We start from the raw sequence: 25454 nt of genomic DNA, 5'->3' as shown, positions 1-25454 counted from the left end.
TAAGATTTCATTCACTTCTCTTACCTCTTTCTTATTTATTTTTTGGTTTGATTTATCTAGTTCAGAGAGAGGAAGGTTCAGGTCTCCCACTAGTATAGTTTTTCTATTTCATTGTTGAGCTTCATGATTTTCTCCTTTAGAAATTTGGATGCTGGGGGAAGTTGGGTAGCTGGGTAGTGGATTGAGATCCAGGCCTAGAGATGGGAGGTCCTAGGTTCAAATCTGACCTCAGACATTTCCCAGCTTTGTGACCCTGGGCAATTACCTTCCCTATCTCTTTTAACTAGATTTATTTTTACTTTGGCTGTGTTAGATATCATGATTGAGACTCCTGCCTTCTTTTTTTCAGTTGATGCCCAATAGATTTGGCTCCATCCTCTTACTTTTACCCTATATGTGTCTACCTTCTTCGTGTGTGTTTCTTGTAGACAGCATATGGTAGGGTTTTGGATTCTAATCCACTCTGCTATTTGCTTGCATTTTATGGGTGAGTTCATTCCATTCACATTCAGAGTTATGATTACCAGCTGTGTATTTCCCAGCATTTTGATTTCCACTCCTAGTCTTGCCTTTTCTTCTTTCACTATTTCCTTCTATACCAATGTTTTGTTTTTAATTAGTCCCCCTAATTCCCACCCTTATTTTACTTCCCTTTCTATCCCCTTCCCTTCTTATTTCCCTCTTACTTTCTTTACAGTCTTTTACTGCTACCCTCCCCACTAGTTTGTTTGTTACTCTTCTACTTCCCTATAGGGCACAAATCAGTTCTCTGCCCTAATGGATTTGATTGTTCTTCCCTCTTTGAGTCAATTTCAATGCATGTAAGAGTTAAGTATTTTTCAATTACTCAAGAGTTGAGTATTCCTATCTCCAGCCTCTTTACCCTTCCAGTGTATTGATGTCTCTCCCCCCTCCCACCATGAACTTCTTTGTGTCATAAATTTACCCCCTTTTGTTTCTTTTCCCATTTCTTTTAGTATTAACTTCTTTTTTAGCTCTAGTTGTATATATACAGACACATATATGTATTTATTCATACATATATCTATATACATATTTATGTCTTTGCATTTCATCTTATATAGTTTGTCATGGTTCTCTCTAAGTGTAATTCTTCTAGATACCCAGGTGATAACAATTTTTAAGAGTTACCAATGACCTCTTTTCTTATAAGGATACATATCATTTTAACTTATTGGGTCTCTTAAATTTTATTTTGGTTTTGTTTTCCTTTTTTCTCTTTTTCTTAGTTACGTTTTGATGGTCGTCTTGAGTTCTGTACTTGGGCATCAATTTTTCTGTTCAGGTCTGGTCTTTTCTTTACAAATGCTTGGAATTCTTCTATTTTTTTTAAATGACCATACTTTCCCCTGTAAGAATATAGTCAGTTTTGCTGGGTAGTTGATTCTTGGTTGTAGACCTAGTTCCCTTGCTTTCTGGAATATCATATTCCATGCCTTTCGGTCCTTCAGTGTAGATGCAGCCAGATCCTGTGTCACCCTCACTATGGTTCCATGATATCTGAATGACTTCTTCTTAGCAGCTTGTAATATTTTTTCCTTGGCCTGATAGTTCTTGAATTTGGCTGTAACATTCCTGGGTGTTGTCAGTTGCGGATTAAGTACAGGAGGTGATCTGTGGATTCTTTCAATCTCCACTTTCCCCTCTTGTTCTAGAATTTCAGAGAAGTTTTCTTGGATAATTTCCTATAGTATTATGTCCAGGCTTTTTCTTTTGTCATGGTCTTCTGGTAGACCAATGATTCTTACGTTGTCTCTCCTGAAACGATTTTCTAAATCCTCTGTTTTGGGAATGAGATACTTCATATTTTCCTCAATTTTTTCATTCTTTTGGTTTTGTTTTATAGTGTCCTGCTGCCTTGTGAGGCTACTTAATTCTAGTTGTTGTTTTCTGGTTCTTAAAGACAGGATTTCATCCCTGGCTTTTTTGCTCATCCTTCTCCTTCTGGTCTGTTTTTCTTTGGAGGTCATCTTTCATTCTCTTTACCTCATCTCTCATCTCCTTTGCCTCATTTTTCATCTTCTTTGACTCATCTTTCATCTCCTTTGCCTCATTTTCAAGCTGGTTGATTTTGACTTTCAAGACACTATTTTCTGTTTCCAGATGATTTATCTTAGTTTTAAAGTTCTTTTTTCCAATTGTCTTCAGCCTCTCTTAATTGTGTTTTGAATTGTATTTTGAGTTCTTCCAAAGCCTTTAACCAATTCGCTGGGATTTCTCTTTTATTGCTTGACTCCTCCTCTGTTCCATTCCCTCTTAATTCATTGCCTGTACAGAAGCTGTTGATTACAATTTCTTTCTTCTTTTTATGTTGTTTGCTCATTTTTACCCCTTCTTTCCTCCCCATATTTGTCTGTGCTCTTGCTCCTCTCATTTTTTTGTTGGATCTGTGGTTTTGGGCTTTTCTGTCAGCTTTCCCCCATGGAGCTTGGTCAGCAAATCTCTCAGCACAGTCTGGGGGGGAAGGGGTGCTGAAGCTTGAGCTTCCATGCCCTCTGAAGGCTTTGATGGGATTAAGTCCAGCTGGGTTGAACTGGATGTTCCCTGAGGCAAAAACCTCCAGATTGGGGGGGGGGGGATATGGAGTGTCTCTGCTGCTGCAACTAGGCTGCCCACTCTGAGCTCTGGGCTTCTTCTCTAACTGCTTCCCCACTGCCTGTATTCAACGCTCTGAGCCTGGCACAGCTTTGCCTATAAGGTACTCCCTTCAGACCAGCACCCTTGCCCACCCAGCTCCTGCTGAAAGCTTAGTGCTCTAGGTATGGGAGGGGCCTGGGAACTTCCTTCTTCCTTCCCCTTAAACCTAAGAGTTCTCAAATTTAGGCTTTTGCGGGGTGTACCTTTTAAGCTGAGTCCAGCAGGAGGGTTCCTTGGCTTTATTTTGTTGTTAGGTTTGATTTTCAGTCCCCTAGGAGCATTTAGTTTGTACTTGGTAAGGAAGGGTTTTCAGAGGTCTGAACTTTTGCTGCCTCTATGCTACATCTTGACTCTTCCCTCTCCTATTTGTTATTTTTGCTTAGTTGTTTCAAACATGTCTGACTGTGACCACATTTGGAGTTTTCTTGGCAAAGATACTGAAGTAGTTTAACATTTCTTTCTCTGGTTAATTTTGCAGATGAGAACACTGAGCCAAACAAGATTAAGTGAGTTACCCAGAATTACACAAATTTCTGAGACTAGAGTTAAACTCATGAACATCTTGACTTCAGACTGGGCAATGTATCCACTGCAACACCTACTTCCCTGTAGGTGTGATTATTATCCCCATTTAATAGTTGAGGAAACTGAATCAAATAGAAATTAAGTGGTTTGCCTAGGCTTAAAGTGTCTAAAGCCAGATGTGAAATCTCACCATGAAGAATGACTCAGTTTTCCATATTCTCCACTTTCTCAACTCACATTTAGTTGCCTTTCCACTTGGAATAGAAGACTGGCATGTACAAAACTAATTTCCTCCCAAAGCCTTCCTTTATAGAGGGCTTACTGCTTTCCTGGTAATTTAATTTCCCATCAACTGCTCTGCTTGGATTCCCTGAACTCCATGCTTCCATGCTAGCCAAATATCCACTGATGTCCCTCTCCTCCACCCTTCCTTTCATGCATTATCTTCCTCCATTAGATAAGATTGCAATCTCCCTGAGATAGGGACAGTCAATTTTTCTTATTTGTAACCTCAGTGCTTAGCACAGTACCAGGCACATAGTAGGTGCTTCATAAATGTCTGATGAAATGAATTGAAGGTCTTCCTGCCTCCAGGCCCAGCATTCTACTCAGCTACTCCATGGATAGCATGAAGAACAGGAGTTGCCCAGGGATGGAGCTGTTTTTTAATTTTCATTCATTCAAAAACCCTTCTCTTCCATTTTAGAATCAATACTATGTGTTGTTTGCAAGGCAGAACAGTAAGGGGTAGGAAATGGGAGTTGTGGCTCGGCCAGGGTCACAGAGGCAGGAAGTATCTGAGGTTAAATTTGAACCCAAGATCTCTCAACTCTAGGCTTGACTCTCAATCCATTGAACCGCTTAGCCCTTCCTGGAACTGTTTTTAAAAAGAATTTAGGAAGGGAAGAGTAGAGACCAAGGGCAAGGGTTGTATGTGAGTTTGACATAAATGGGAGGATCTAGATGATGAAAAGAATCCTGGAGGTTTTGGTAATGGAAATTATGGTCTAGAGCAATCAGATCAGGACTTAGGATATTAGAGAGATAAGAGGTTTTTTTTTAAAATACATTTTATTGCTATTTTTTATTTTTATATTACTTACATTTCCACTTTATTCTTCTGTCAGACAATAAACATTTATTAAATGTCTACTACGTTGCAGACACTGTGGTAAGTGCTAGGGATACAAATAAATATCAGATATTCCCTGCCTTTGAAGTTCTCTCAATTAAATAGGAGAGAAAACATGCAAATTGCAATGTATAAAGAAGCTATGTATAGGAAAAATTGAAAAGATTCATCTCACTCTTACTCAGAAGGCTATCCTTTACAATAAAGACTAGAAAAGAGAAAACATGTCAGTTCAGCAAAACTGACCAGTATGCATATTTATATATACACATCTTTCTCTGTCTCTGCATTTATCTGTCTGTCAGTCTGTCTATTTATCTGTCCTGTCTGTCCATCTATCTGTCTGTCCATCTGTCTACCCACCTCTCTCTCTCTGCCTAGCTTCCTGTCTGTCTGTCTGTCTGTCTGTCTGCCTGCCTGCCTTCCTGTCTGCCTGCCTCCCTGCCTCCCTGTCTATTTACCTACCTACCTATTTATGCAGTATTCCACATCTATATTTTCCCACTCCTTCAAAGCAAAGCAGGAAATGTTTTCTCCTATTTCTTCTTTGTGGCCAAGCTTGGACATTATAATTTCACAGCATTCAGTTTTGATTGTTATGATGCTATTACTGTTCCTTCCATTTAAATTGTTGTGATCATTGTGTATATTATTTTTTCTGGCTTACTTGACTTTGTATCAGGCACATATGCTTTCCCATCTGTCTCTAAAGTCATCATACTCATTGTTTCTTATAGCACAGACATTTTCCATTATATTCTTGTACCATGATTTGTTTAGCTATTCCTTAATCACTAGGACTCTATTTTGTTTCTTATTCTTTGGCAGTATGAAAAACTGCTGCTATAAATAGGTTTTTATGGGACTTTTTTCATCATTGACATTTTCCCAGTATATGTCTAGCACTGGAATCTCTGGATCAAAAATTACATAATAATTTTAATAATTTTCTTAGCATAATTCCAAATGGCTTTCTAGAATGGTTGGACAACTCCACCAACAATGTATCAGTGTGCCTCTCTTGTGGAGAGACAGTTTTTCTTAGAAATTGGGGTTATACCTAGATATACCTTTGCCATATCAAGTTCTCATGGCTGCTAAAAACACTTCACATCTGTCTCTAGATAGTCCTAGGCCCCAAACAACGCAATCACTAGGACTGGTTCGATGAGAACAACACTGCTATTGAAGACCTATTGAACAAAAAGAACAAAGCCTTTATGGAGTGGCAAAATAACCCAAACTCTGCTCCTAAAAAGGACAGATTCAAGTCTCTCCAAGCCACGGCACAGTGTGAGATCAGGAAAATGCAAGACCGATGGTGGGAAAAAAAGGCAGAAGAAATCCAGCGCTTTGCTGACACGAAAAACTATAAACAATTTTTCAGTGCCCTCAAGACTGTCTATGGGCCATTAAAATCCGCCACCACCCCCTTGTTATCCTCTGATGATGACACTCTCATAAAAGATAAAAAAGGCATCAGCAACAGGTGGAAAGAACACTTCAGCCAGCTCTTCAACTGACCCTCCTCAGTCGACCAAAGGGCCCTTGACCAGATCCCCCAAAACTGCATCATCAAGCAACTTGACATCCCTCCTTCATTAGAAGAAGTCCAAAAAGCCATTAAACAAATGAGTACAGGCAAGGCACCCGGTAAAGACGGGATCCCAACCCAGGTGTACAAGGCCTTAAATGGAAAGGAGCTTCAGGCATTCCATATAGTGCTGACCAGCATATGGGAAGAGGAAGACATGCCCCCAGAACTCAGAGATGCCTCCATCGTAGCCCTATACAAGAACAAAGGCTCACAAGCAGCCTATGACAACTACAGAGGCATCTCACTACTCTCCACTGCTGGAAAGATCCTCGCCCATGTTATACTCAACAGACTCCTGTCATCTGTTTCACAGAAGAACCTGCCTGAATCACAATGTGGCTTCCGACCAGATCGCAGCACCATCGACATGGTATTTACAGTGAGGCAAATGCAGGAAAAATGCCTTGAGCAGAACCTGAGTCTCTACACTGTCTTCATAGACCTGACGAAGGCATTCAACACAGTGAACAGGGACACATTGTGGGTGATCCTCAGCAAGCTCGGCTGCCCAGCAAAATTCATCAAACTGATCCAGCTCTTTCATGTCGACATGACAAGGGAAGTCCTATCTGGAGGAGAGACTTCAGATCGCTTCAACATCTTCAATGGTGTGAAACAAGGCTGTGTCCAGTGCTATTCAACCTATACTTCACCCAGGTATTACGACATGCTGTGATGGATCTAGACCTGGGCGTCTATATCAAATACCGACTGGATGGCTCACTATTTGACCTTCGCTGCCTGACTGAAAAAACAAAGACAACAGAGAGACTCATCCTGGAAGCTCTCTTCGCAGATGACTGTGCTCTCATGGCCCACCAAGAAAATCATCTTCAAACCATTGTGGACAGGTTCTCCACCGCAACAATACTGTTTGGCCTGATGATCAGCCTCAGCAAAACAGAGGTGCTGTTCCAACCTGCACCAGGGAGGCCAACTAACCAGCTGTGCATTACAATCGACAGCACGCAGCTTTCTAACATCAACACTTTCAAGTACCTGGGCAGCACCATCGCCAACGACGGGTCCCTAGACCACGAGATCAATGCCAGGATCCAAAAGGCCAGCCAGGCACTCGGGCGGCTGCTCTGCAAAGTCCTCCAACACAGAGGTGTAAGCACTGCGACGAAGCTCAAAGTGTATAACACAGTGGTCCTCAGCTCGCTCCTGTACAGTTGCGAGATATGGACACTGTACCGGAAGCACATGAAACAGCTGGAGCAATTCCACCAACGCTCCCTCCGGTCAATCATGAGGATCCGATGGCAGGACCGAATCACCAACCAGGAAGTCCTCGACAGAGCCAACTCCACCAGCATCGAAGTCCTGGTCCTCCAAACCCAGCTACGATGGTCTGGACACGTCATCCGCATGGACCCACAGCGAATACCAAGACAGGTATTCTAGGGTGAACTGTCAGCTGGACTCAGGAAACAAGGTCGACCAAAGAAAAGATTCAAGGATCAGCTAAAGTCCAACTTGAAGTGGGCTGGCATTACACCAAAGCAACCAGAACTCGCTGCCTCTGACAGAAGCAGCTGGTGAACCCACATTCACCATGCCGCCACCACTTTTGAAGATGAGCGACGTCGACGTCTTGCCGCTGCGCGTGAACGCCGACACCAGGCCACAGCCGCACCTCCCGTAACAACTGGAGTCCCAGGCCCCAAGTGCCACAGACTGTGCGCCTCAGCCTTTGGACTCCAAAGCCACATGAGGGTACACCGTAGATGAAACTGCACAAAGACAGTTGTCATTCTCGGCTTCCGAGAGACTACTACTGCATCTGTCTCTAGATAGGCTCTGGCATCCCCAAAGATAGGGTCCAAAAAGAATACCTTAATTGGCATCTTAGTAAAAAAAAAAACAAAAGGTAAAAGTAAAAAAGAGGCAACTAGATGACTCAGTTGATAGAAAACTGGGCTTGAGGTCAGAAAGACCTGAGTTCAGATCTTGCTTCAGACAGTTACTAGCTATGGGACCCTGGACAAATCACTTAATTTCTGCTTGCCTAGTAGCAACTTAGGTGGCTCAGTGGATAGAGAGCTGGGCCTGGAGCCAGGAAGATATCACTTCAAATTTGGCTCAAATACTTACTTGCTGTGTGACCCTGGGCAAGTCAATTCACCTCTGCCTTAATCCCATGGAGAAGGAAATGGCAAACTGCTCTGGTGTCTTTGCCAAGGTAACCTCATGGACAGTATTGATGTGCTATGATATAGGAGTTTCAAATGACCACAACGAAAGGAAAAGAAAAAGACAAATCGGTATATATTAAACTATAACTCAGTTGTGTTCCTATAATTTTCATACAAGAATAGATAGATGTAATTAGAATTACTCATATTATTATATAGTAACATAGATTTTGTGTTCAAAATAGCTGATGTCTTTGGATTTGTTACTGACCCATCATGAAGCCCCTGGGCCAGTACTTCATGTTGGACTAGAAGACTAGACTATGGTTCTAATGTCACAATTTACATTTCTTGTGTTGTTGTGTCAGAAAGCAAATGACGGGAGCCCTTGCTTTGGGAGGAGTCTCGAGGTAGTTTTATCCTAATCTTCTGGCAGTGGTGAAGTCTTTGTCACTGCCCCATCACACTAAGTATACATGGAGAGATGGTAGAAGGAAACCAAAGCAGCTGTTGGGGATTGTGCTAATTCTGGAGAAGCATGGAGGTGCTGATTAGGGAGACTTACAGAGGTGATAACCAGACTTAGAAATAGTAATTAATGCGCCCGGGTCGGTGGTGAACAAAGTACTCTCACCTGCTCTGTGGTCAAGGTAGGAAAAAAAAAAACCATACATATGAGGTGTCAGGATTTCAGAAGGGGGATGAAGTACCTTTAGTACAAAGATGCCAACGTGATAGAAGTCCAGGAAGCAACTCAGGCCGGTGCCTTTAGCATCCTCTAAATTTTCCATCCTATGACAAAGTTTTGTTCACCCCACCTTAGTTGTGGCTTCTGCACATTTATTTTTCAGATAATACTATGCATTCATTTCCTACTTGTCTCATTGATTCATAAGACAAAAGAGGGAATTAAAATTGCACTCAGTACTCCAGAGAATAGGAGTGAAGGAGTTTTTATTTGGAGACAGATTTTTTTTTCTGAGGACCTTCTTTACAAAATATGGTCTTGAACTTATGTGTAAATGGTGACTAACTTCCTGCAGCATTGGATAAAATGGCTTTTTTTGGAAACAAAGAAAGGAGTATGAGTGAAGGGTCTATTTGACCTTAGTGAGCACAGAAAGACGTGCTACTCTGTCTCCATTGCATCGGGAGGTCATGCACCGGCTGAGCGGATCACATTCATTTTGAAATGGCCAGCTCTCTGATTGTTATGAATGAGGTGAAAGTCAAAATTGAGAAAAGTGGCTGCCTGTGTGTCTCCAGTGTCAGCATGTCTCACTCCCCTCAGCTTTTGGCCTGGCTATCCACAAGCTGGGATGCATAAATACCAAGGGTGGTAATGGAGATACAATGGAAATGGGGTAGGTAGGAGTGTTTCCTAGACTGACACTATGAACGTGGAATTCAGGGCACACAAGTGCAAGTTTTTGCAGTGTTTTTATTAGAAATCTCCATCCTGCTGATCTCAGAGGTCAAAAGCCCAGCTACATAAATGTAGCTATTATGATGATTGCAGGATTTAGCAATCATCTACTCCAACTCCATCATTTTACAGAGGAGGGAATTAAAGACCCCCAAAGTTAAGTGTTTCATCCAAGGTCACATTGGTAGTAAAGATTGGGGATCACATATATTTTACTCCCTCTATGATTACTCTCAGCATCTGGAACGACCTATCTCTTCCACTCTTCTCAAGCCTACCCATCTCTTAAGGCCTATCTCTGATCCCACTGCTGCTATCAACCACCCAGGCTGAACATCTAATGTCATAAGAAGGCTCAGATGAGAGTTGCTCACTCTTCACTTATGGCTCACCCTCTAGCTTGCCCCATCTCTATACCAGCTGCTCAGTCCTCCAAGGATGACTCTGCCTCCAGGCTAACTTGATTTCATGCCTGGAACTTCCATACAATGAGAGGACCTAGCCATACTGCTCACTCTCCACTTCTGGCTCATCCTCCAGCCTGCTTTCCCTGTCTTTCTGGCTTCTTCCTAGATTAGAATATAAGCTCCTTTAGAGTAAGGATGGTCTTCTGTTTTTTGGTTTGGTTTGGTTTTGTATCCCTAATGTTTAACACAGTACCTTGTAAATGGTTGCTTGGTTGGTTTTTGTCTCAAGCAAAGTCGCCTATGTGAACGTTTGGGACAGAGATGGTTCTAAATTTGTGGATCTCATGCTTCTTTTGAGCTACTGCAATTCTTAGAGCATAGCATTTTTTCGATGTGGGCATGCCATGCAGAACAGTCTTCTGCCAGTGTCTCTCATGTCTCACAATTACTACCAAAGTTCTCCAGAGAGATCTTAAGAATATTCTTGTATCATTTCTTCAGTCTTGAGTGTGAGCTCTTACCTTGTATGAATTTTACCTTGTACATAATGTGTAATTAAAGCAGGGAGATAGCAAAGTGGATAGAGTGCTGGACCAGGAGTCAAGAAAACTTATCTTCTTGAATTCAAATCTGGCCTTAAATACTTACTAACTGTGTGAATCTGGATAAGACACTTAACCTTGGTTGTCTCAGTTCCTCACCAGTCATAGAGAAGGAAATTGCAAACAATTCCAGTTTTGTAGCCAAGAAAATCCCAACTCCCCTTTGAGTGGTGGTGGAATCTCTTCTGTTTCCAAAGAGACTGGCACAATAATCATGGCCGATGCCAGTGTCTATACAGGGGGTCTAGGGATCCTCTTGTGGCATCTGTAAGTCCAAAGATACAACCTATTTGGATTTCTGTCTTGCTGCCCTGGGACACTGACACCAGGTTCAATCACTATCAGGCTCATCTTGTTACTTTTTCCTACTTAATTTTTGTAATCATTTTAGGTCTCTCTTCCCTGGAGGGATTGCTCCCCTGAACCTCAACCTCATCATATTACATTGCTATTTGTGAGTTTGTGTGGATTGATACTAAAATATCACAGAGCTGGAGGGGATTTGAGAGATCAATTGCATTCTTCTCCTATTTTCTGGATGAGGGAAGAGAAAGTAGAGTTATCAAATGACTTCCTCAAGGTCGCCTGTGCAATAAATGGGTAACATTCAAATCCAGGTGCACTGGCTCCAAATTCTGTATTCTTTTTACTCAACCACATCATGGACCCCATGCCTGAATCCTTTTGGCAGTAGCTCTGAAATAGAGAGGGAAATATAGGAGGCTAGAGCATGAAATTAAATGAGTAGCTTCCCTGAAAGCTTTCCTGAGAAGGTGGGCACCTAGGCAAATTATGGTGTGCTTCCCTTTCCAATGCCATTTTTATCTAGTTGTGTGGAATAGTGGAATAAACATTCCATTGGGAGCCAGAAGACCTGAGTTTGAGTGCTAACTTGGCCACTCATTTGCTTTGCAAACTTGGGATAATTGATTAAACCCTCTGAGCATCAGTTTATTTGCCTGTAAAATTAATCAATCAATCAATTAGCACTTCTTAAGTACCTGCTACATGCCAGTCATTGTTTGTCTTTCCACCAGACTTCAGTGACTTGAGAAGAAAGAGTGAAGCTGACAATTTTGTGCTATTTGCTTCACTTAAACCCAATTCATGCATGAGTCAAGACATCCCATCACAATGCCACTGATATTCTTTGAAATTAAGGACAAACAACTAAGTGTCAGAAACTTTGCCAAGCATTGGGATATTACTTATGTTATCTAACTCACAGGGAGAGTTTAAGAAAGTGCTTTGTAATTTGTAAAGCATTATCTAAACAAGAATTATTATTATAACTTAATGTAGCCTTGAAGGTAAAAAGGATAGTGTGTGTGTGTGTGCGCACGCACATGTGTCCTGGGGCTGATGCAGTCTCCCATGTGAAAGACTGGGGACATTACTTTTGGAAAGACAAGATAATATGTGATGGAAATCTCTTGTTTCCCGACGTCCTCTAGTTCCAGTCTACTAATCACATGACGAGGAGACAGACTATCATCTGACTCCATATCTGGGACTGGTACATTCAAAAGGCCAGCTAGAACCTTGATCTTAGTCTGGCTTTTTCTTGCCTTGAGTGACCCAGTAAGAGATGCTATTGGAGGCCAGGCCAACGTGGAGCCTTTGAATTTGGCCCTCTCTTCTTTGCCTCTGTGTGTGTGTTCTTTCTTGTTTTAGATGAAGGAAATTTGAGATGACTATGCATAACCTTTGAGCTTTGAAAGGTCAGCAGAGAGAGTCACTAGAAATCTGGGAGCTGGAAGATGCCCCAAACCAATGTGAGTATAGAAGTTCAGAGTAACTTGCCCAGCCTAGTCCAGTAATAACTGTGCTTCATTTGTAAGTGAACTTAATGGAGCCAAATGCTGTGTAGAAGAAACTGTGTTAAGTCTGAGTCCACTCTCCCCAGGGATCTAAGGAATAAGAGAAGTAACATACGTCATGCATCTCCAGCACCTGGGGTATTAAGGGCATGGGAATAGTTTTTATTTTTTGTTATACTTTTAAAATAAATTGCTCTTTGTAAAAGCTAATTGATGTTAATTGGCTAAATGGAACAGGGATTCTAAACCTTGGTGGTTAATTGTGGGAGTAACACCCTAGAATCCAGATGATAGCATTAGAGAAAGACACCCCTTGATCCCTCAGGAACACTTTAGAATTCTGAAGGGATAATATAGTCAGTCTTTTTCTGGGGAGTTGAGTTAAGAGTAGTGATGCTACTTTGTGGGGTACTTGGTGATTTAGAACTGTTGTTCAGTAGAGAGACTAGGGCTAGATATGTAGACCTGGAAATAATTTGTAGAAAGATGACAAACCCATGGAATGTGATTAGATCACTATGAAAGGCATAGCTAGACAGAAAGGAGAAGAGGGTTCAGGAGAGAGCCTGAGGGTGTGTGTGTGGCATTTAAATTTAGTAAATGATCTAGAAAAGGAAGGAACTTTCAGGAGGAAAACCAAAAGAGTTGTGTTCTGAAAGCCTAGAGAGGAGAGAGATTCTAGGAGAAGGTTATCATCAATGTCAAATGTTACAAGTTGGAGAAGGATGAAGTTTGAGGAAAGGTCATTTGATTTGCCATTTAAGAAACCATGGATAACTTTGAAGAGAGCAATTTCAGTTGAATGATGACATTAAAGTTAGATTTCAGAAAGTTTAGAAGAGATAGGGAGGAGAGGTTCTAAGTATAGTCGACCTTTACCTGAAAAGGGGAAGAGAGTTATAAGATGATAGGTAGTGAGGAAGGTAAGATCAATAGAGGACTTTTGAGGAATGGACATTTTTGTAGATAGTAGACCTTGTTAAAGGGGATTCTTTGCTCTCTCTGAGTTTACAATCTAGTTCAGGCCTTTGTTGGTTCAATCCAAAAGTAGACAAAGGAGTTAATCCTGCCTTCGGTACAGGGAGGTACTAGGTAGGGGTACTGAAGTTATTGTTAACCAAAGTGTTAACTCAAAATAGACAAAAGGAATAAAGGATTCCCTTTCACAAGGGTAAACTCAGAGAGAGCAAAGAATTCCCATTTACAGCCCCAAAAGCGCACTGTTGCAACTAGCTCATCTGGTTGTTTTATTCATGTTGCTTTTGAGTTGTTTTCAGTTCTGTCTGATTCTTCATTAGCTCATTTGGGGTTTTCTTGGCAAAGACACTGGAGTGGCTTGCCATTTCCTTCTCCAGACCATTTGGCAGATGAGGATTCTGAGGCAAACAGGGTTAAATGACTTGCTCAGGGTCACCTAGCTAGTAAGTGTCTGAGGCCAGATTTGAACACAGGAAGATGAGTCTTGCTGACTCCAGACCCTGCATTCTGTCCACTGCTTCACCTAGCTGCCCATACTGTTTGTATACCTGGCTTTATTTTTGCCTGGAAGCTGTATTTGCTCTTTATTGAGAAGGGTTTTACCGAGTCACTTGGTTCAGAGACATTATTAGCACAACTCATCCTTACAAAAGGAGAAAATAGCCATTGTTGTAGCCATAACAAGAGCCCACAAAAGCAGACCTACAAGGTGACTCTTCTAGAAACCCCAAAATAGTTCAACACAAAATAGACTCTGCTTTCCCCATCTCAAGAATGACTGATGTCAGCTGACCGGTGCTGAAAAAGGAAAGCATAACCCAAAGGCAAAGTGGAAATCAAAGTTGGACGGTTTTAGCCTAAGTATCCCGGGGTCGGAAGCTATCCGGGAGTGGTGGTTGATTGATGACATCGAACAGGTTGTTAATTACACGGAATGGGCCCATGTGATGCTTTTAAGCCTCCACAGCTGGCCAACTGAGCGGGAGAGGCAGGCAGGAGCACAGTGATTTCCATTCCTTGACTCAGAGCTTAGTGGTGAGGTTTTAGATCCACTTCCTTTGCCACTCTTAGCTCATCTTGAACTCCACTGATGAAATCATGCATGGTGAAGGGCCTGGGGGAGCTGATCTAATTGTGGCTAAACCAAAACCTTTGAGTGATTTTTTTTATTGTTGTTTTTACATTCACAGCCAGGCTCCAGTGGCTGGGCTACAGAATTTGTCCAAATCAGGTTCCTTAGAGAACTTGTCAATCACTATAGGCTCTGACTGCTCTTGTACCTCAATGGTTCTCAAACTTTTAAAATCATATTATCCTCTGAGTGCTCCTCATGACATTCTCTCACCTTGTTCTCCCACGTTGTTTCTTTTTTTAAAAAGAAAAATTTCTATTTGTTATGTTACATATTATATTGCTATACATATAAATAAAATATAAATCAAAAAAGAAAATGTTCTTTTAAAATTACCATTTATTTGTATTTTTCCTTCCCCAATCCCATTAGAAAGCAAAGAAACCCTTATAAAAAAGAAGTGTAATTAAGTAAAACAAATTTCCTCAGTGGCCATGACCAAAAGTTCCATATTACTTCACTAATTAAAAATAATTTAATTTAAATAATTTATATTATTTTATTATATATATATAATGGTATACATATGATATAATATAGAAATAATATTATATTAAAATAAATACTTTAATTAATAATTTTTAAAAATCCCCTCCTATTAGGGGTAGCTAGGTGGTTCAGTAGATTGAAAACCAGGCCTAGAGATGGGAGGTCATGAGTTCAAATTTGACCTTAGACACTTATTAGTTCTATAACCCTGGGCAAGTCACTTAACCCAAATTGCCAAGCTCTTCTGACTTGGAACCAATACTTATTATTGATTCTAATTTGGAAAGTAAAATTAAAAAAAACAAACAAACCAAAAAACAAAAAACCCTCTTCTGATTGTCCTACTTGTCCTGGGTCAGGCTTGACTCAGTCTGGTTTCAGTGTTTCAGGCTTGGATTTCCACCCAAATGAGACCTTTGTGGATTGTCTCATATTGAACAAAAAGTTTACTTAACAGTAGCATGGAAAGATATTTGGCATGGGTATAACACTGACTCAGGGGATGCAGTCAGACTCATTTTCCTCCATTTGCCACTGTGGCATGTCTGGTCAGAAGTGTGTTGAATCCTGTAGCAACATAGAATCAATTGAGCTCATGCACTCTGTGGGCTTTTCTGGTAGAAGTGACTAGGAAACTGGCTAGCTGTTCCATCCTTAGTTTCCTGGACCAGATAAATTTCAAGGACAGTTTCATTGTCTTTTTTTAGGGAAAAACTAGCCTATATGACATTAACCTTGAAATGGTTGAGAACAGCATTATTTTTGTCTTTACTGTGATGTTGTCAGTCTTCAAGGCTGGGAGGGAATAGAGGGAGAAGTCCCAAAAGTAGAGAAAAGTTGTCTACTTGTTTATATTTATCACCAATACTAATTCAGTGGTCATGATGAGGGTAATATGTTGTCCATCAAATGCTGTCCTACCTCTCATATGCAATACTCAACACCAGGTGGCGTGCTGGTGTAACTACCCAGTCCTTTGTGCCTTTCTCCCTGACATAGAATTGGCCATTACTCAATTGTTGGGTCCATGCTTTTGTGGTTGGTGCCTTTGCTTTTACATTAGTTCAGGGTCCCATTTCAGCTGAATTCCTATTCGATGTTAAGAAAAATTCATCATTCATTACTTCTTTGGGTTCTCCCTAAAATTATTTTGTCACTTAAAAAAATTTAAACAAATTTTATTGATATATTTTTTCTATCACTTTCATATCTGAATGTATTTCCACTCCCTACCCTAATCAAGTTATACTTATAGCAAGGGATAAAAATGAAAGAAATGAAAAGGCAATTCAATAAAATTCACCAGCACATTACTAGTATGCTCTTTTTTAAAATTTTATTTTGGAGGGGGTCTGTATTTATAGTTTCTTAGGGACATGGAATTCCCATTAAGGAAATTCCCTCCATCTATGAAGATGAGCAGTTTGCAGAACTGCAAGGTAAAGTCTTAGAGTGTTATTTGGGGTCGTAAGGGGTTAAGAAACTTGTCAAAAGTCACAGTTATAATAAGAGGCTGAATGGAAAGAGAGTATCTTTCAGAGATGGAGGTCAGTTTGTGAAAAAGCAGCCAGAGGTAGAAGATGGAATGTTGGATATAATAATAGCAAGAAGAATAGTTTGGTTCACAGTTATTGTGTAGGTACATCTTAATGGATTCCTTTGTCAGTTTGATGAAGCCTGTGGACCCTTTATCAGAATAATATTTTTAAAGGAATAAAAATAATACTCAGAATTATAAAGCAAACCAATAATATTGAAATATAGATATTAAATGTAAAAAAACCCCAAGTTTATAAATCCCAGGTTAAGAACTTCTGATTGTAGGGCTAATATAATATATAATAAGTTTGGAAAGGTAGGTCAGAGGAAAGTTGTAGAAAAGTTTAAATGCTAAACAGAGGAGTCTGCTTTTGATCTTAGAAACAATAAGGATCAATGGAGATTACTGACCAGTAGACTGACATGTCCACATTTGTGCTTTGGGATGATCATGTTAGCATCTCTGTGGAGGATGGATTGGAAAGGGGAGAGATATAAGGCAGACAGACCAATTAGAGATCTATGGAAATCCTCTAGAGCAGAGCTAATGAGGGCCTAGACTTAGGGGCTGGAATAATGAGCAAAGAGAAAGGGATAGATGAAAAAAGATTTTGGAGAAGTAGAATTGACAAGATTTGGTAGCTGACTGAATATATGAGGTGAAGGAGAATGAGCAATGAAGTATACTTCTGAAGCTTCAAACCTGGGGGACTAGAAAATAGTGGTAGCTGACAGAAATAAGGATGTTAGGAAGGGGAATAGATTTTGGGGAAAACATAATCAATTCTGTTTTGTGCATACTGAGATTCCAATGGGAAATCTATTGTGAAATAGCCAATATAAAATTGATAATGTGAAACAAGAGCTCAAAAGAGAGACCTGGGCTCTATATCTATATTTCTATCTATGTCTATGGCAATCTATAGAGATAGGGATAGACCCCCCTAATCTACCAGTGTAGTAATATTGCCAGAAAAGAAAATAAGTTAGCCTGTCATGACCTATTCTTGATAAAGCCATGATGGATCTTTGCAATTATTATTTATGTCGCTAGGTGTTCCCTAACCATCACTTTAATGATATATTCTAGAATAATTTCTATAGGGTCACATAGCTTTTAAGTATCTGAGGAGGATTTGAATTGAAGTATTACTGATTCCAGGTTTAGTTTTCTGAAAACCTCACATAATTGTCTTCTTTCTAGTAGGATTTAGTCTATCTATTCTACTGACTTAAATTCATCAGAGGTAGTCAGGTTCTCTCACGATTTCCTAATTTCTCTCTGAACTAGAAATTTTTGCTTTGAGCATTTCAGTCCAGAGATGATTCTTCTAGGTAAAGAAGAATCCCTGAAAGATCTCCTCTTCCCATTCAGCCTCTTTTTTTAAAAATATATTTTATTTGATCATTTCCAAGCATTATTCGTTAAAGACATAGATCATTTTCTTTTCCTCCCCCACCCCCACCCCCCATAGCCGACGCTTAAGTCCACTGGGCATTAGATGTTTTCTTGATTTGAACCCATTGCTTTGTTGATAGTATTTGCATTAGAGTGTTCATTTAGAGTCTATCCTCTGTCATGTCCCCTCAACTGCTGTATTCAGGCAGTTGCTTTTCCTCGGTGTTTCCACTCCCATAGTTTATCCTTTGCTTATGAATGGTGTTTTTTTCTCCTGGATCCCTGCAAGTTGTTCAGGGACATTACACCGCCACTAATGGAGAAGTCCATTACGTTCGATTATACCACAGTGTATTAGTCTCTGTGTACAATGTTCTCCTGGTTCTGCTCCTCTCGCTCTGCATCACTTCCTGGAGGTTGTTCCAGTCTCCATGGAACTTCTCCACTTTATTATTCCTTTTAGCACAATAGTATTCCATCACCAACAAATACCACAATTTGTTCAGCCATTCCCCAATTGATGGGCATCCCCTTGTTTTCCAGTTTTGGGCCACCACAAAGAGCGCAGCTATGAATATTTTTGTACAAGTCTTTGTGTCCATTATCTCTTTGGGGTACAAACCCAGCAGTGCTATGGCTGGGTCAAAGGGTAGATATTCTTTTGTCGCCCTTTGGGCATAGTTCCAAATTGCCCTCCAGAATGGTTGGATCAGTTCACAGCTCCACCAGCAATGAATTAATGTCCCTACTTTGCCACATCCCCTCCAGCATTCATTACTTTCCTTTGCTGTTATGTTAGCCAATCTGCTAGGTGTGAGGTGATACCTCAGAGTTGTTTTGATTTGCATCTCTCTGATTATAAGAGATGTGGAGCACTTCTTCATGTGCTTGTTAATAGTTTTGATTTCTTTATCTGAGAACTGCCTATCCATGTCCCTTGCCCATTTATCAATTGGAGAATGGCTTGATTTTTTGTACAATTGATTTAGCTCATTATAAATATGAGTAATTAAACCTTTGTCAGAGGTTTCTATGAAGATTTTTTCCCAATTTGTTGTTTCCCTTCTGATTTTAGTTATATTGGTTTTGTTTGTACAAAAGCTTTTTAGTTTGATGTAGTCAAAATTATTTATTTTACATTTTGTGATTCTTTCTATATCTTGCTTGGTTTTAAAGCCTTTCCCCTCCCAAAGGTCTGACATGTATACTATTCTGTGTTTACCCAATTTACTTATGGTTTCCTTCTTTATGTTTAAGTCACTCACCCATTTTGAATTTATCTTGGTGTAGGGTGTGAGGTGTTGATCTATTCCTAGTCTCTCCCACACTGTCTTCCAATTTTCCCAGCAGTTTTTATCGAATAGTGGATTTTTGTCCCAAAAGCTGGGATCTTTGGGTTTATCTTATACTGTCTTGTTGAGGTCGCTTTCCCCCAGTCTATTCCACTGATCTTCCTTTCTGTTTCTTAGCCAGTACCAAATTGTTTTGATGACTGCTGCTTTGTAATATAGTTTTAGGTCAGGGACTGCAAGGCCCCCATCATATGTGGTTTTTTTCATTATTTCCCTGGATATCCTTGATCTTTTGTTCTTCCAAATGAACTTTGTTATGGTTTTTTTCTAAATCAGTGAAGAAGTATTTTGGTAGTTCAATGGGTATGGCACTAAATAGATAAATAAGTTTGGGTAGGATGGTCATTTTTATTATATTGGCTCCCCATTCAGCCTCTTATTGTACCTGTGACTTTTGGCAGGTTACTTAATCTCTCAAGACCCCAAATAACATCTTCATCGACGAAGGGAATTTCCTTAATGGGAATTCCATGCATCTAAGAAATCATAGAAACAGAGAAAACAAATAAGAGCTGAACAGCTAAGCCTTTCCTCCATCATTGTTAGCTATCATTCCATCTACTCTGAGCATTAGTTCTATCATTTTTTTGTTCATCTTATTCCATAGTGTATATACCCCCTTTTTGCTGTCTTTAGTTCTTACTGGACTCAACCCATTCTGAACTTTTATACCCTTGATACTTTTTAAAAACCCTTACCTTCTATTTTATAATAAAAACTGTTTATTAGTTCCAAGGCAGAAGAACAGTAAGGACCAGCAATAGGGGATTAAGTGACTTTCCCAGAGTCATACAGCTAGGGGCCTGATACTATTTTTTCCTATGGTTTAAACATTTTTAATTTTATTTTTCCCCAATTATTTTTTCTAATATTTTCCAAAAAATATTGAGTCTCTTTTGTATTGTATTGGAAACTGAGGGGATAGTATTTGCTGGGTCAAAGGGTATGTACTGTTTTATAGCCTTTGGGGCATTATTATATTGGGATTGTTGTATTGCTAAGACTAGCTAAGATAATCACAGTTATTCACTCTACAGTATTCCTGTTGCTGTGTATAATGTTTTCCTGGTTCTCCTTACTTCACTCTGTTTCAGTTCATGTCAGTCTTTCCAGATTTTTCTGAGTTCCTCCTGCTCATCATTTCTTGCAACACAAAAATTTTTCATTGCAATCATATACTATAGATTATATCCCCTCACTTTCCAATTTTTTGCTTCCATAAAAAGTGCTGCTTTAAATGTTTTTTTTTTTGGACTTACAGATCTTTCTCCTTTTATCTCTTTAGTAATAGTATTGCTACTATTGTGGCCACACCCCGGGCAACGGCTTCGACAGGCCGGCTAAACCTTGTGAGGGTAGCCATTGGGTCGTCGTGGACCCCTAGTGAACTAGGGCTTTGCTCACCCAGCATGTGAAGACTGTTTCGGCGGAACAGGCGGAAGAAACCAACAAGAAGGTTCCACGGCTGAGATGGCGATGCAGCAAGGCACTGTGGAGTGCTTAGGTTTTGGAGCACAAAAGACAACATGGCCATCCAATTCAGCTGAGGAAGTCTCCAGGTATAACGACTTTTCGTGCCACTGGACCCAGGCTTCCAATGCCGAGAGAGTGGGACTGTCTCTGTGCATCTACTTTTCCACTTAAATCTTTATGCACAAGTGTCTTTGTGCACAAAAACGCACAAAGACAATCGTCATCCTCGGTTACCGAGAGACTACTACCAACCAACCAATAGTATTGCTGGATCAAACGGAATGTATTATTTTCTAGCCCATTGGGCATATGTCCAAATTCCCTCAAGAATGACTGAATTAGCTCATTGCTCTCCAACAGTGTATTCTTGTCTCAATTTTCGCACATCTCCTTCTAGTTTTGACATTTTTGTTTTCTGTTGTAATAGTCAATCTGATGAGTGTGGAGTGGTACCTGCATTTCTCTAATTAATAGTGCTTTAGAGCATTTTTGCATGTCTATGGAGAGCTTTAATTACTCAGAGAACTGCCTGTTCATTTCCTTTAACCATTTATCCATTGGTGAATGACCTGTATTCTTATGCTTTCAACTCATTTCTCTATGAATTTGAGAAATGAGACCTTTATAAGAGAGACTTATAAAATTTTTTGCACCATTATGATTACTGTGTATTACTCTACATCTTATTTTCCCCTACTTAGTTTCTGACCACCATATTCCCCCATTTGCCCTCTTTTCTATCATCTACCCCCTTTCTCTGATTCCCTTCCTCCCTTAGTTTTTTTCTTGGTAGGATAATATATATTTCTGTTCCTATTAATTGTGTATATTCTTCCCTCATTGAGACAATTCTGATGAGAGTAAGGTTCAAATGTTTCCCTCCCCACAATACCCATCTTGTATTCCACTGCAAAATCTCTTTCATGCGTCTTTTATGTGAGATAATTTACACCATTCTATTTTTCTCTTACCCCTCCTCCCAGTGCATTCCTTTTTCTTATGTCTTAATTTTGTTTTTTATATCATTTAATCATATTCAACTCACACTTTCCCTCTATCTATGTATACATCTTCTAATTGACCTAATAATGATAAAATTCTTTTGAGCTTTAAGAATCATTGCCTAAAGTAAGGATGTACACAGTTTAATCTTATTGAATATCTTTTGATTTTTCTTTCCTGTTTACATTTTTATGCTTCTCTTGAGTCTTGTATTTGAGAGTCAAAATTTTCATTCAGCTCTAGTCTTTTCATCAGGAATATTAAAAAGTTCTCTATTTCATCAAATACCCATTTCCCCACTGAAGGATTATGCTCAATTTTGCTAGATAAATCATTTGCAGTTGAAGTCCTAGTTCCCTTGACCTCTGTAATATTATATTCTAGGTCTTCTGATCCTTAAGTGTAGAAGTTGCTAAATTCTTGTGTTATCTCTGCTGTGGCACTATGATATTTGGAGTGTTTCTTTTTTGGCTACTTGCAATAGTTTCTCTTTGACTTAGGAATTCTGCAATTTCACTGTAGTATTTTCAGGAGTCTTCCTTTTTGAATCTCTTTCAGGAGGTGTTTGGTAGATTCTTTCAATTTCTATTTTGCCTTCTGATTCTAGAATATAAGGGTAGTTCCTTGATAAATTTTTGAAAGATGATGTCTATGCTCTTTTTAAAATCATGGCTTTCAAATAGTCTAATAATTCTTAGATGATCTTGCCTGGATTTATTTTCCAGGTCAGTTGTTTTTGCAATGAAATATTTCATATTTTCTTCCATTTTTTCATTCTTTTTACTTTGATTGTTTCTTGATGTCTCAGCTTCCACTTGCCCAATTCTAATTTTTATGGCATGATTTTCTCCTTTCCATATGGCTAATTCTACTTTGTAAAGAGTTCTTTTCCTTAGTGAATTTTTGCACCTCTTTTTCCCTATGGCTAATTCTGTCTTTTAAAGCATTTCTTCTCTTTATTGGATTTTTGTGCCTCTTTTACCAATTAGCCTATTCTATTTGTTAAGGTATTAATTTGTTCAGTATTTTTTGTGCCTCCTTTACCAAGCTGTTGACTCTTTCCCCATGATTTTCTTGTATCACTCTCACTTATTTTCCTATTTTTTCTTCTACTTCTCTTATTTGATTTTTAAAATCATTTTTGAGCTCTTTCATTATTTCTTTTTGGGCTTGAGAGCAATTAATATTTTTCTTGGAGCCTATAGATGCAGCAATATTGACTTTGCTATTTTCTGAGTTTGTATCTACCTTGCCACCAAAATAACTTTCTAAGTTGAGTTTCTTTTTTTGTTGTTTGCTCATTTTCCTGCCTTTTCCTTTTATTTTCATTTAAATAGTTGTTCATGTTGAGCTCTCTACCTGTGGTGAAGGGATGATTGTTCCAAGCTGTCAGCTCTTTGTGCAGCTGCTTTCAGAACTGGCTCTGGGATCGATATGCTTTCAGTTTTTCCAAGGTGGTGATGTAAGGTGATGTAAGGCGAGATGTGTTTAGTACTCTCCCAGCCTGTGCTCTAATCTATGAGTAACTTCAAACACTCTTCCCCTTGGAATCCTAGGGCTCCCTGTTCCTCTATGGTCATAGGTGCTGATATGTGCTAGTGCTCTTCCCCATCCTGAAACCTCACCCTAAGACTGCTACCTGGATCTGTATATGGGCAATATGACAAGACTTTTCCTCAGAGCCAGCCAAGGGACCCCTGCAATCTCCTTCTGAGCAGTTATCTGACCCCTCTTATCATTTGTGGCATAGAGCTCTGGTAATCATTTCTATTGTTTCAGTTGTGGCCAGGGACCACTGATGCTGTGGGGTCGGCCCTAGAGTGTTGCTTTGCATTCCACTTTCACTTTGGCACACTAGATTCCTCCTGCCAGCCTTCCAAGATTTTTTGGGCTGAAAAATTTCTTCACGTCATCTTTTATGGCTTATGCTGCTTCAGAATTCATTCTGAGGCATTATATCATAGTTATTTGAAGAGTAATTTGGTAGAGATTAGATGAGTCTGTGCTTCTTCTCCACCATTGTGGCTCTGCCCTGAAACTATTCTTACAAGACTGGACTTAGAAAAACAAATCTGAGTTCAAATCTGGCTTCAGACATTTGCTAATTGTATGACTATAACCAAGTCATTTAATAGCCATCTGTCTCAGTTTTCTCACCTGTAAAATGGGGATAACAATATTACTTCCTGAAATTGTCCTGAGGATAAAATGAGATATTTGCCAAGTGTTTTGCCTACTCTCAAATGCTATATAAATGTTGGTTATGATTGTTATGATGATGATTCATGCTTACATTTTTGCATTCAGCCTCTTCTCCATGCCCTTGCTTGAATCTTTTGGATATGTCTTTTCAAATCTTTAAGTATATAAAAATGAATTAAGAAAATGGGCTTAGCTTACTCTTCCCAATGTGATCCTTCTGTCTTTACCTTCCCTTATTTATAGTATAAAAACATGTGAGTATTTTTCTTTTTTGGCTATCTTATATTGATTTTACATAATTAATTTCTTCAAGTTTTGATGGAAGGCAAATACAAACCCAAAAGAGGACATTGGCAGCTAGGTGGCATAGTGAATAGAATATTGGGTATAGAGTCAGGAAGACCCTAGTTGAAATCTAGCCTCAAACAATTCCTAGCTGTGTGACTCTAGTAGATCCACGTAATTGTATTTGACTCAGTTTTCTAAACTGTAAAATGGGATTAATAATAGCATTTACCTTAAAATGTTATTGGTCTGAGAATCAAATGAAATAATATTGTAAGTCATTTAGAATAGTACCCGGTACATAGTAGGTGCTATATAAATGCTTATTCCCTTCTCTGCCTGAGGGAATTGGCAGCTCTGTAGGATTTTCAGTTGCTCCTCTAATTTGCCAGTTACCAGATGAGGAAGTCATATGATTTAGAACTAGGAGGGATATTAAATACCATCCAACCCAACCTCCTTATTTTATAGATGAGTCAACCGAGACACAGAGGGATCCAAATCACATATCCAAAATCACATAGTAATAGGAAGTTTTAGAAATAAGACTTTATCAGGGCAGGAAATAGCACTGAACTCAGAATCAAGAAGACCCGAGTTCAAATGGCACCTCTGGCACTAATCAGCATTGTGACCATGGGCAGGTCATTTAATCTCCGTCAGGTACAGTTCCCTCATTTTTAAAATGAGCATAATGATAGCACCTACTCCATAGAATTGTTGTGAGGATAAAATGAGATATCTGTAAAGCACTTTGTAAACTTTAAAGCACTATAGCCATTATTATTATTATTTGTTGTTGTTATTCCAGTGCTTTTACCATTATACTATGTTGCCTCATGTAGTAAAACGTATACATAGGGTGAACAACATAAGGATCCTTGCATACTGACAAGTCTGCAAGCAGGGTGAATGGCAGAAACATTATGGGCACAAGTGAAGTAATAGTTAATAATATAGTTAATGATAGTTAATCATCATTATCATAACACTTTCCAATTTATTTTAAGGTCTTTAATGAATTTTTTACAATTCTTTTTCATTGATTGCTCAACAATCTTGCAAATAGATACTACAGATAACATCATCTTACAGATAAAGAAAGCTGAAGTGCAGACGGGTTGGTCATAAATGTTAATTTGCAGGGGACTAAATGGCTATCTTGGAATTCATCTAGTTTAATTCTCATTTTACAGATGTGGAAGCTGAGGCCCACACAAGTAGTAGCAGCTCTAGGATTTGAATTCAAGATACAGAATCAGAGATCTAGAACTAGAAAGAACTTCAGAAGCCATCTA

Source organism: Monodelphis domestica, chromosome 7 (genome assembly GCF_027887165.1).
Source record: "Monodelphis domestica isolate mMonDom1 chromosome 7, mMonDom1.pri, whole genome shotgun sequence".
Taxonomy (NCBI): domain Eukaryota; kingdom Metazoa; phylum Chordata; class Mammalia; order Didelphimorphia; family Didelphidae; genus Monodelphis; species Monodelphis domestica.
Note: the sequence above shows the minus strand (reverse complement) of the source record.